The sequence below is a fragment of the Sphaerodactylus townsendi genome, linkage group LG03 (genome assembly GCF_021028975.2).
Source record: "Sphaerodactylus townsendi isolate TG3544 linkage group LG03, MPM_Stown_v2.3, whole genome shotgun sequence".
Classification (NCBI taxonomy): domain Eukaryota; kingdom Metazoa; phylum Chordata; class Lepidosauria; order Squamata; family Sphaerodactylidae; genus Sphaerodactylus; species Sphaerodactylus townsendi.
The window spans coordinates 91,816,365-91,829,378 of record NC_059427.1 but is presented as its reverse complement, the minus strand read 5'-3'; the positions used below and the strand labels follow the sequence as shown (position 1 = coordinate 91,829,378).

At 40.3% G+C, this 13,014-nt stretch overlaps 1 protein-coding gene across 1 annotated transcript in view; it reads left to right on the top strand.

Moving 5' to 3' along the window:
- The first annotated feature begins 10,662 nt into the window (after positions 1 to 10,662).
- FGF1 (fibroblast growth factor 1) overlaps positions 10,663 to 13,014 on the top strand; it is a 68,811-nt gene continuing 66,459 nt past the window's right edge. Inside the window, exon 1 of the mRNA XM_048490773.1 lies at positions 10,663 to 10,681. The gene's annotated coding sequence lies outside the window, so the exon portion shown is untranslated. The remainder of the gene's footprint in view (positions 10,682 to 13,014) is intronic.

The following is a 13,014-nucleotide window of genomic DNA, read 5'->3' as shown; positions in this document are numbered from 1 at the left end:
TTGAGAAAGCAAGCATGTTTTTACTTACAAGATGAATTACAGTCAGTGTGAGATACATGATCTTAGAGTTTGAAGAACAATCTTTTGTTGTTGTTAGTGATACTTTGGTGATTTGATTATTTCCTATAATTTGATGTTTTGTTGTTTGCCTTGGAACAATGGTAAATAACTCTTTGCCTTGGAACAATGGTAAATAACTCTTGATGGCTTACCCTTTTCATAGTTACATTAAGGTTATTTTCCATGTGTATTTTCCATAGTTACATTAAGGTTATTTTCCATGTGTATTTTCCATATTCCTCTCTTTGATGGCTGCCAGCGCCAGGATGTTGAAAATTAAAGGTCCCAAACTTGAACGCAGTTGCTCATCCTCCATTCCAATCAAAGTAACACCAGAAGGCTAGCCTGCCCCCTGCTGGGCACCTCCAGAGTGCCCTTTCCGCTTAGTCATGACTATGATTTGATCTTCAGTAGCAGCTAACACCCCCGGCTAATAGGGGCCATACATCAGTGGAGGTTTGGACACTGAGCTCCAATATTGCGCAGATAATGAAATTCCGCTGACACACACAAGAGGCTTGCAGAACTCATCAAAGACACATTTAAAAAATGCCATGGACAAAAGCAAGCTAGATTTTCTGAGTTGAATGCCTGGATGCCAGTGGAAAAGGAGAGAGACAGACTTTTCTTTGTTTGGGCTCCCCATGCTTTGTTCCAGGGGAATGACATGAAACCAGGCAGGCATTGTGTGAACAAGCCTGTCTGATACCATTTGTGCTAATCATTGGACAGAGAAGACAAAATAAGGAATTCTTCCAGATCTTAGGCAATGAAGTATCAGCAGGAACAGCTAGACATAAATGCCTATGTTTTTTTTTCCTTGCGGAGAAATGCTAAGGAAAAGCTATTGCTCAAGAAGACATTTAAACACTGGACTAATGGATGATAACAAATAAGATATCCTGGATGCTGATCCTTCCAAAGCTCCGACCCCCAGCAAAACATACATGGTTCTCTCCCCACCAACTCTCTTTCCTAATTTTGTCCTCACACAGACCCTATAAGGTAGGTTGTTAGCCTGAGAAACAGCTCCAAGCCAGTTCAAATGGGTATTAAGCATGCAAATCTCTCACAAATTACCCCCAGCAAAACATTTACCAAACAAATGTCAGCATCATCTCTCACAAAACATCTCCAGTGGAATCCATTCCCAAACAGCATCACTTTCAATGATGTTTTAAACTAGGGAGCCCAGATTCTTCTTTTAAATCCACCTTAAAGGGAGAATCTGAGGTCCCCAATTAAAACAACATTGAAAGTAATGCTGTTTTGGGGTGGATTCTCCCCCACTCTGAAACAGCATCACTTTCAATGTTTAAACTGGGGACCTCAGATTCTCTCTTAAAATCCATGCCAATGGGGATGGATTTAAAGGAGAATCTAGGGAAATTTGGGGGGTGCCTGCTGTCAGGGGTGTAATTGTTAAGCTAGCAGTACCAAACATTCAGGGTATCTTTAGGAGACTCTCCTGATGATACCGCCCAGGTTTGGTGAAGTTTGGTACATGGTGTAGCCCCCATCTCCTACTAGCTCCCATTGGAAACAATGAGGGATGGGGCACTCCCTTTGGGAGCCCATAACTTTGGACTCCCTGAACCAAACCTCACCAAACCTGGGTGGTGTCATCAGTAAAGTCTCCCAAAACATCTCTGAATTTTTGGTGCTGTTAACCTAAAAACTGTGCCCCCTACAGGCCAAAACTGAAAAGACACTAAAAATACAAAAAACACACGAACGAGCCTGAATTTTTGCACCCCCACGTGACCAAATGGGGGTGCCTGGGGACATTTGACTCCCCATGTTCCCATGGCAGATATGCCATGGCAGATACCTCTGATGTGCACAAAATGGAGGGAAGGATATACCTCTAAAGAAGAGCATCTGTGAGTTGCTAGGCAATATAGGTCAGCCATCAGAGAGGCCAAAGCTCACAGTGAGCTGAAACTGGCCAGGGTGAACTGTAAGCTAAATATGAGCAGTCAGTGTGATGCATGCAGGAAAAAGGGCTATTGGGGTGTATTCATAGAGGTATATCATCCAAACTGCAAGATGTCATCATTCTGCTGTATCCTGCATTGGTCAGACCATACCCTGTGCACTGTGTGCAGTTCTACACTTCAAAAAGGTTGTGAAGAGAATGGAGTGGGAGCAGTTGAGAGTGACGAGAATAATCAGGGGCCTGGAAACCAAGCCCTAAGTGGAAATGTTGAGGAACTTGGAAATGTTGAATCTGGAGAAGAGGATACTGACGGGGGACATGACTGCTCTTTTTTGAAGGGCAGTGTTGTTAGGAAGATTTAACGATCTTCCATACTCTGGTAGATTCTGAGGATGTGGTACTAACCAAATTGATTCTATTCTATTGGATTGCCCTGAATTTTCAGTTTTGAGAACTGAATCGATTTTTCCTTTGTTTAAGCAGGATTCTGTCTTTAGAAGCTACGTATTCTTGGTTACTAAAAGATGAAGACAAACAAGTAACTTTGCATGTGAACACATTTTGGGTGGCTATAGTAAAATCACATAACTCTGGTAGTAAATGTTAGGGTTCCCTTTTAGTGTGTGATGGTTTGCTGTTTATAACATCAATCAATAAAAAGGAAGGAGAAGGAAAGGGAGGAGGAGGAGAAGACTTATGTTGACCCCCCCATAGGGTTTTCAAGGCAAGTAATTAAGTAAAGGTGGTTTGCCACAGCTTTCCTCTGCAGAGTCTTCCTTGGTCGTGTCCATTCAAGTAGCAACCCTGTTTAGCTTCCAAGATCTGATGAGAGTGGGCTATACCATTCCATATCCCTATAACTCCTTAGTAGTAGTAGTAGTAGTAGTAGTAGTAGTAGTAGTAGTAGTAGTAGTAGTAGTAGTAGTAGTAGTAGTTATAATTATAGTTATAATTATAGTTATAATTATAGTTATGATAATGATAAATTGACAGCATATATCTTTTGGGACAATAATGTCATGGTATATTTTTTATTTTATTATAATACATATCATTAAAATTATTCTTCTATCATCTTCCCTAGTTGTGACATGAAGGCAGATATGTGAACTCAGTTATTTAAAAACTCAAGGGAAATCTTAAAATAAATCATCTTTGAAATTACCTGTTAAAATGATGAAGAAACAAAAAAAATTATCTGCAGCTGTTTTCCCCATTCGCAGCATCTTTAGTGATGAATGGAAATGATAATTTATGCAATCAAGGGAGTACTTTCTATATCTGTCTCTAGTTATTCTACTTGACCATCAGTCCACCTTCCCATTGTTTTCATGGGAACTATTCATTTGTTTATTTCTTCTTCTTTACTGGCAGGTACACTTATGAATTCTGATCACATCATTCCTAGGCATAAGCAGCTACGGAAGGATTCAAAAAATTAAGAGCCAATGTTGAGCATAAATGTCTGGCTGATTTTAGATTTTTAAAAATCCTCTATTTAGGATTTTCTCTTCAATTTTGTTAACAAGAGGGATACACCCCCCCACCCTCCACCCAAGAAACAGAGATTATGTAATGGTCCAACAAAATGGATGTGTGGAAGGGAAGAATATACCATTCAAAATATTCCTGGAAGGTTAACTAGTTTTTTTTTTAAAAAAATGTTATGAATACTGGTTAATGAAAAGAGACATATGTTGAACAATTCCCCTGGAAGAGCCTCATGTTTTTACTCCTTCAAATGGAATAAAACTTTTCTCCACAATGACATATACTTATATAGTTAAATCACTGACTCCATCAACTCTTAGCCCTTGTAAATTTGGCCATCACTTTTTCACTAACTTGGTGTAGCGGAAAAGCGAGGAATCTCTGCCCTCCTTCAAGAGGTGGGGCTATACCTAGGAAAAGGTCTCAGGGGTGGGAGGGGGTAAGCAAGGAAAGGCTGGTGGTTGTCCAAAGGGACATGTGTAAAAGGTATGAATGCAGTGGGAAAAGAGTACCTAGTGGTCTCAGCTGCTCTTGATGTTGAAGGGGTGCCACTAGTGTTGCATGGGTATTGGGCACTGCAAATGGAGACTGGAATGAGGGGACAGGTCTAACTCCTAGGATGGGCTGTTAAGGCTGTGGGAAAACAAAGTTGGGAGTTGTTGGCAATGCTGGGAAGGAAAAGGAAGAAGAAATGACAGAACATGTGGGAATGAAGTAAACTACTTGTACAAGTCTGGGAAGTGGGAAATCAGATTAGAGTCCGCTACTGTTTATCACTGCATCACATTGGCTCTCTGTGAGTATAACTGCCGTTAAATTTACAATGGATTTCACAATGTTTTACAATAATCAGGCTATTTCTGTGATTTTCTAGATTGGTGATACAAATCCAAGATGTTAGGTTATTACAAAAACTCCTCCCAGAACAATTCATGCTCTTGAAACTTTGGGTGCTGCTAGCCAGCTGTAGCATGTACTTGTGTTTTTCTTTTATTCTACTGATTGCCCGAACAATGACATTGCTCCCATGCAAGGGAAGAACACAGAGTTCTTCCAGCCAATCTCATTTGGAGACAAGTCACAGCAGTTCTCTTTCCCTCCTTCCCTCCCTCATGGGGGCAGAGCGCTTTTGTCTTTGCAAGTCCTATGGGTGGGGTAATAGAGAGCTTCATCCCCTTGGGTCACTTTGATTGAAACTGGGGGAACTTAGAGGACAAGCAGCACCCACTTCCACTGCAATTGGTGTCATTTGATTGGAAAAATAGCTACTGCAGCCCCATGAAATGTCCCACATAGGAAATAATGGCAGACCAATGGAAAGGGATGCAGGGTTGACAAAGGAAACCACTTTCATTTCATAAAAGGAAACAAACAGATCACAAGAAAGGACAGCAAGAGCAGAGTTTTCAATTGAAAGGTAAAATACAATTTTATTATCAGTCAGTCACTGTTTTTTAAAAATGCCGTGGCCAACTGGAGCTTTCTTGCTAAGCTATCACTTGATTGCCATTTGAGAAATCAGTCAAGAAAAGTGCAGCTGTGCAGAGAGTCATCTATTTGGGTTGGGGGGTCTGTGAAGCTGAACTCCTTGCTCAATCTGCTTGAAGATCAGGGGGTCTTTAGATGACAAGGAGGACTTTTTGTGCTGTGCAAAGTTAGTGCCTTTATCTTTATAAATAACTGCTGGAGACCTTCATACACATTCCCCATTGTAAATAATAGTTCCAGACTCCAGAACCACACAGATTCGAATCCTAAACCAGAAATGTCCTATCCCAAAAATAACCAATTATAGTAACCCCCTCCCAAAGCCTGAATCTGTAATTATATGACATTTTTCTCTGTGCATATTCCTAATGTTCATTTTAGAATTATGAAGCAAAATTTGATAAAATTTTGGGAATTTTCACATATGTGTTTCAGTCATCACGTACTATTTTCCAGCATCTATCCAATACCTTCTTCCCAGTGTCACCTTGTATAATTTAAAGTACCAGTGATTTTAGACATGAGGGAAATGGAAGGTTCAAGCATTTCGGTGTCTGTGCATTTTCCCACAGTTGTTCAAGTCAGCTTCTTTTGTGTACTCTAACTTTCTGTTCCTCAACTGCTGTCCTATTGTGAGCAAGGGATCTATCAGTTGCCTTGGATCTGAACCAGAAACAAAATGAAAGATTTTAAACTGAAGCTTAATTTGAGTTCAGAAGGATCTTTTATCTAATGCAGTGACAGGATCTCATATTTATGCAGTATTAGACAATATAGGTGCATATACTAAACCAACGGTGCCTGTGTCCAAGAACTAAAGGATCTTTAAACATCTCTCTGGGCACTTCTAGATTCTCGTAGGTATTATATATGTATTTGCAAAGAATCCTGATTCTCATTTGTAGTATCTGTAGAATTTCTCTTGAATGTAGTGATGAAAAGCAATCTTTTTAGATGAGAAGATTCTTTCAATAATGTAAATTTAAGCTGAAGAATATCTTTGTCAAATGTTTCTTTTAAAAGGAGATTATCAGTTCCCCTTGTCTCTGAAACTGGACCTGTTGGCTCACAAGCTACAAATGGGGACAGAGCTCCCCCTTGTGGCTATTGCTATGTGTATTGCTTTTAAATAAAAGGGAGTATAATTGGTATTGTAAAGATTAAAACAGGGCTTAATTTCAGCATAAGCTTTGGTGGACGGCTGCCCACTTCATCATGCATCTGATGAAGTGCACTCCAGCTCAGAAACTCTTATGCTGAAATAAAACCTTGCCACTAAACTTATTTTTATTTTTGCCGTAACAGATAAACATGATTAGTCCTATGGAGTTAATGGAGCAGATCCATCCATCCCGCAAGTAGCCTTCCTTGTTACTGCAAGGAACCTTCTCAAATGTATGTGGTTTTTCCTCCAGTGGGAGAACCATTTACATTTGAAGAAGGCTCCTTAGATTAGAGAAAGGCTTCAAGTGCCAATCAAAAAGAAAGATGGAGTATACATGTTTTAATAAATAAGTTAATAAATACACTTTGCTCAGTATGGTGGGCTAGGTTAGTATCCACCCCATTAATGTGACTCTACAAAAATTACCTTACTGGCTCAAACTAAGATCCATTTTGTTCACCATTCTGTTTCCAGCATTGGCCTGCCAGATGCTTCTAAAAGTTTACCATCAAAGCATGATGGTGATGTCTGTCTATTGTTTTTTGTTCATTTGATGTATCTGTATGGTGTTCAGAAAGACCTCTAGGCATGAAAGTTCTATAGAGCTGCCATAGCTAAGTGTCCTTGGCCAACTTAATCTCCATGAATTGGTCTAATGCCTTCTAAAAAGTTGGGTATACTAGTGTCCATCACCATGTCCTCTGAATACTCTAAGTTCATTTCAGTTAGGTCTTCCAAAGTCAGCTGTATACAAATTCTGAAAAAAAGAAAGAAAATTAATTCATTATTTACGTCTTTAAGAGCAAAACTGTTTACCCCAAAAGCTGAGCTTGTTCAATTCTTTTTCTTAAACTGAAGAGTTTAGAACAGAGAAACAATGTGAAGGGGGGAAAGTTCCAGTTTTAATTTGGAAATATTTTAGAAGGACATACAGCAGAAACTTTCTAAACTACTCTGCCATTCTACAAGATATGTAAAACAGCATTGTTCAGGAGGGCAAATCCAAGATGCACAAGCCAGATCACAGTCCAAAAGGTCAAAGTCCCTGACCTTCAGCTGCAAAAGTAATCCCAGGTGAATCCTTCAACGATACATTCTTTGTTTCTACACTGCCTTAGATTCTTGGGTTGTATGTGGGCTTGGATTTTCTGATTTTACAGTTGTTGGGCTTTCAAAATCATTCCATTGGTTTTTGTTTGAAGGATTATTTGGTTTGACATTGGCTTGGATCCTCAGGTTGTCCATTTGTTGTGTTAGGCTTGCCACATTGTCCTGCATTTCTGATGGGTTTCTCTGGTTCTACAGTGACTCTTTGGGCTTGCTGGCTCTTTCTGCTTGGAGATGCATTTGGCCACTGGTAGCTTTCCTTGATCTTATGTCTTTGGTTATTCTTGGGTTTTTACCCCCGTAAGAAAAACAGAGGATGACTGGGGGCACTTTGTTCAGGGGCCCATAGAACTGGATCTCTTGGACCAATTCACTTGAACTTGGGGTTATTTCCTGGACAGGCACCAACAGCTCTGCAGCAACTCTGGTGCCATTTATTTAAAACAAATGCCAGCCCTAACAGCTCTTCAGAAATATCCCCGCTAGAGAAGTGGTGCTGAATAATATCAGAATTCTCCCCCCACCCCCAAGAAAAACCCACATCTGAATACCAAACCGGTATTTGGTCCTGGATAACTAGGAATACTGATATTTTTCAGTTCTCCGATATTCTGATCTCCAAAATACCATTTTTGAGGTGCACAACCCTAGCTATGAGTCCTCATTGGGAGAAAGGTGAGACATAAATGAAGTAACTAAGTAAATAAGGCAACTGTTTCTGAATGGAAGTTCCATATAAAGAACAATAATGTTTCCCAGGTTCTTCTGAAGTCTTTCCTGCTACAATGGGATAAAGAAAGCCAAGACGGGCTATTTGCTTTGGGAGAGAGATGCTTTGTGACCACCAGTGGGGATTACTGCATTATAGTTTTTCAACACCCTTAGTCTAGGCCTAGAAAAATTTTAAAAATTACATTGTGTTAAGAGGTTCTGGGAATCAGTGGGCTCAAAATGACCTAAACCTTTGTGCTGTCCCAGGCAGAGTGGTTGAAAACCAGTATTAAACCAGAATCAGAGAATGAAGTCATGCTTCCTGTCAGACTGCAGGTGCCAGTGTTTGACAAGTTTTTGACTCCATGCGGTTACTTATAATCTTGTATTTCCCAGGTAATTTGTATTTAGTTTTTCTTGCATGGTCTTGAATAGTCAAAAACACTAACATGTACAATATCTCAGGTGGATTATGGCTAGCTACATACTTTAAAAATAAAGTAAGAGAAAATAATGATAGATTCAAGTGGATAATGTGTTGAAAACTTCCACCAGGCCTATGGTTGAGGTGGCAATGGTTTACCATCTAATGGCCCCCCTCTCCTCCACCCTTCCCCTCCCCACACCCCTATTTTCTTAGACTGGATAATAGAAATATGCCCTGTTCAGTATGTCATGTTTTAGCTGCCATTTGTTTTAAGTTATGGTGGATTATGGTTTTAATTGTTAATTGTTTTATTTATTGTATTTGGTATTATTATATTTTGCATATTGGAAACCACCCTGAGCCCAGAAGGGGAAAGGCTCTTGCAAATGAAATGAATGAATGAATGAATGAACGAATGAATAATCCCCCTTCAGTAAAATTTGCCTCAGCAAAATTAGCAAGGCTTTCATAAATATGATGTTATTGTGAGTTTGGAGTCTGGTAACTGTGAATGGGGCTCTCCTATGGACTAAACCTAAAGTGATATGCTTGAAGAGGCACAAAGCCTATGACAAACGGAAATGATTGCTTAACAAATAAAGATATCTCCTGAATGGGCCTTCCATGGTAGGAAAGAGCTCCTTCCAAGCACATCATGAGGGCTTGCAGAGGGGAATCCCCCTTCCAGCTGAAAGGATAGGGCAGATGTGTGTTTGTATGGGAAGAAAAGAGCTGTTTATATTTTAGGAGGGGCAGAGAGAGAAGAAGACACACTGTTAGGAGTTTGCTGAAGCACATGAATGGTACCAGATCTCTTTGGCCATCTGATGTGTGGTGGAGGATTTGCTGCCATATTGGCATGCTTCTTTGCTTCCCCCCTAGGCTCTAATTGCATATTGGTAAATAAAGCCAGTATTGCCCAATTCCACAAGTTCCCTGTGCTGTCTCTTGTAAAGGGCAAGCAATGCCCCTGGAACTTCTTACTATTTAAGGAAATGAGGGACATATGCATTTTTTTAAGTGATAAGGAATTATTCACTACAAAGGGCATCATGGAAACAACAGCCCTCCATTTTCAGGCTGAATTGTACACCCTAAACTAGTGGACATCAGCACTGATGTCAATGCTCTACAATCAGGGAAGAGCCCTGAAATCACTGACAATGTTTTTGTAATGCTTGCTTCATTCAACAACAACATAGATGCAGGCTAAGCAGCATAGCCAAGTTTTCTGCCTTGCAGCAGGCCAGCTGATCTAGAGCAAATGGGGTGTGTGCCTGCGAGTAACTTCAAGCCAAGATGCATTACAGATTCATTTCATAGCTCTTAATTCCGACTTTTCCAAAGCCACAATTGCAACAGTCTTCAAGTCTGATGAATTCTTTAACAGAACCACTGCAAGGATTACTTTAACATTCAGCACTCACAGAAGAAAGAAAAATGAATCATTCTGAACTATCAACCTAATGAAAGAACGATCAGCCAATATTTTATCATAATAGAAAGGAATAAGAAGTGTGTGCCTCTGCCCAAGTTCAGAATGTGTTTCTCTCTTGTTATCTGCGTAGCCACAGTTAGTCACTAGAAGTTTGAGATTGGGGATGAAACCCTTCGAATCTAAAAGGATAGCTTTTGGAAGCATTAAGCCCTAAGGCTTAATGCTCTTCTGATTTCCAAAAATATACACAGCCTGAAGTCAGTGAAACCCAGTGTTGTACCATTCTTTCATATCATAGCATAGTTTCTCTTACTGCATTGCCATAGAGAAAATGAATGTTCTGGGAGAAACAAGTAGGGATAGTTCACTATTCCTCCTCCTCCTTATCCCCCTCTTGTCTAAAAGGATCACTGTGTCTTGTGCAAACTGCCATTCATCTTGAAATGAACCTTCTATTAATCCAGAAGTGCTATTCAATGGAGCGTTGAATATTTTCCTGTCTAGGAGGAGAGATGCTTAATGAAGAAGAGAGATGGTTGATTACACCTAATGAAGCCTTCTCCTGAATTTTTTTTTTAAAAAACCCCACCCAAATACAGGCAATTTAACATGCCTAAGAACTCTCTGCACACATGGAGAAGGAGACAGCTCAGACAGAATGCTAGTCCTTTTACCTGGGCTTTCTGCCAACCCTAAAATATCTTTTGAATTAAGTCCAAAAACAAGGTCACAGAGAAAAGCCAATGACTGCTCGTATTCCCTTTGTTCGATGGGGATGTTGATGCAGTGACCTGAGCTTTCAGAAGGCCTGATTCCTCTCAAGCTTCTGCAGCATCTGGCAAACCTTCAACCTTGGTAAGTGATTCCACATTCTGATGAGGGATGGTGGCTCCAAACTGAATACGAAAATGCTACTTTAATCTAAAGGGCTTTCAAAAACAATAATTTCCCTGTGTATTTTCAGGGTCTCCTTGTCCCCATAGCAGAAAGGTAAAGATAGGAATGATAACAGTCTAAGAAATCATGTTTCTCATGAGTCAAAGAAAGGCCCTTTGAAGTAAGTTACTTCAGCTGTTCTATTTCAATTATTATACAACTATATTAGAAATATGTCATTTTATGGGAACAGGTCAGCTCAAAATTTCTTCAGAATAGAACATAGTGACATATATTTACAGCCTGTCATCAATGAAGTTTTTCAGACTTCAAAGCATCCTTCTGGTTTTTCCCCTCTTGGCGTTTTTCATGACGCTTCAGAATGACTTTTCCATTTGTTTTCCCTACCTCTGTCCCAAGTGATCTGCAGCATGTTTATGGTTTTTAATGATCCTAGCATAGTTCACAGATTCAGCTTGGGTGTGTTTAGCAAAAGGGATACATCAAACTTCTTTCTAATCCTTGTGCGTCAAGCTTGAGACAGACTTCCTCCAGCAAATCAGAAAAAAAATAATATTTGTAAGGCAACATTTGTGGTTCGTGTTGGATTATTTGATACCAGATGGAATTTGGCTTAATTACACTGTCTGAGCAATGAGAACATGGAACTAAGTGAGAACTCTTTCTATGCTACTTTTAAAGGCTTGGTATGAAATAATCTTTAGATGTCTTGAAAAGGTTTCTTCTGTCTTTATTTCCCTGATTAGTTTAGGTCAGTGGTGGCAAACCTATGGCACGGGTGCCAGAGGTGGCACTCAGAGCCCTCTTTGTGGGCACGCACAAACAGAGTGTGTGTCCCCCCCACATCTAGGCTGGCCTGGAACCGCTGGGCTCGATTATTAGCACTAAACCTTAGACCAAGTTTTGGGGAAGCAGTGTAGGTAATCCTGTTAAATGCTGTTAAACCCCACTGATTTTCATGCGAAGAACTAAAGCCTGATCCTTTACCTTGGAGTAAGCTCGGTTGCTGGCAATGGGGCTTGCTTCTGAGTAAACCCTCCTAGGGTCGTGATTCACCCGTTGGAAGAGTTGCATGGTTGCTTCAAAGCAAAGCCACCGACTACCTCCAAACTTACTCCCGAGTAACGCACGCCTCAGAGCCAACCATTTTTTTCTAAACTAAAACTCAGTATTCAAGTTAAATTGCCGTGTTGGCACTTTGTGATAAATAAGTGGGTTTGGGGTTGCAATTTGGGCACTCGGCCTCGAAAAGGTTCGCCATCACTGGTTTAGGTTGAGAAATGAGTTTGGGAGAGGGGAGGAATTCTGGGTGATTGTTACTGGTATATTTTCTGCAAGAGGAAAAGTGGTACTTTCTGAAAGCTTTTTTTATTTGCAAAGAGATTGACAAAATACAAAGCATATGGAGAATTATTGTAAGGAGAAACTGAGGGATAAACGATAAACATTTTTTGTTGTCAGCCAGAGGGAAGTGCATTAGTTGCATGCACTTTCTTCTCTACATGACTCTCTCTCTCTGGCAAGAATGGGCTTCAGAACCCCCTCCTTCCTAACAGCCTTAGTTAGCTAACAGCAAGTAAATCTCTACCTCTGGCCCCAATCCTCTGCCCTGAAGAAATTACGGAATGGAAAAAATATTACCAAGAAATAGCCTCTCTTTAGATAGTGTAGGAATTTCCCAAGGTGTCTAAGATTTTTACCACAGCAATTCGGAGAAATTTCGAGAGCATCACCCAGAAATGCCATCACATTCTTCCCAAGCTCTACCCCCCAGGCACTACCCCCTCTCAAATCTTCCAGCATTTGCTGAGGTAGTGCTGGTGACCCTATTTTCTATCTTCCCTCTTCTGTCTTTCTCAGCTACATTCACTTCCTGATTCCTTTATCTGCCTCATGAGTAGGCTTTTACTTATAAGTAGGTTATTGTTAACTGGGAGAACCTCGTCCTTTTCAGAGTGATTTTAGGGGGCAAAGGGGGCAAATTATCCCAGAGCACCCCAAGTCAGCGGGTCTCCAACATATCAATTCTTATTGCATAAGATTAGGGAACAAACAGGACTGCACCTGTCCAAACTTTTACCTTGGTCCTTCCTGGCAATGGCTTAGTGAGTCATGTAGGAATCTGCCTATTTATTTACCCATTTTATATCATACTTTTCTCCCTCAATGAGAATGCAAAGTGGCTTATGACATTCTCTCTGTTCCTGTTTTATCCTCACAAAACAACTTTGTGAGCTTGGTTAGGCTGAAAGTATGAGATTGCGCAAGGTTACCCAGCAAGCTTCCATGAC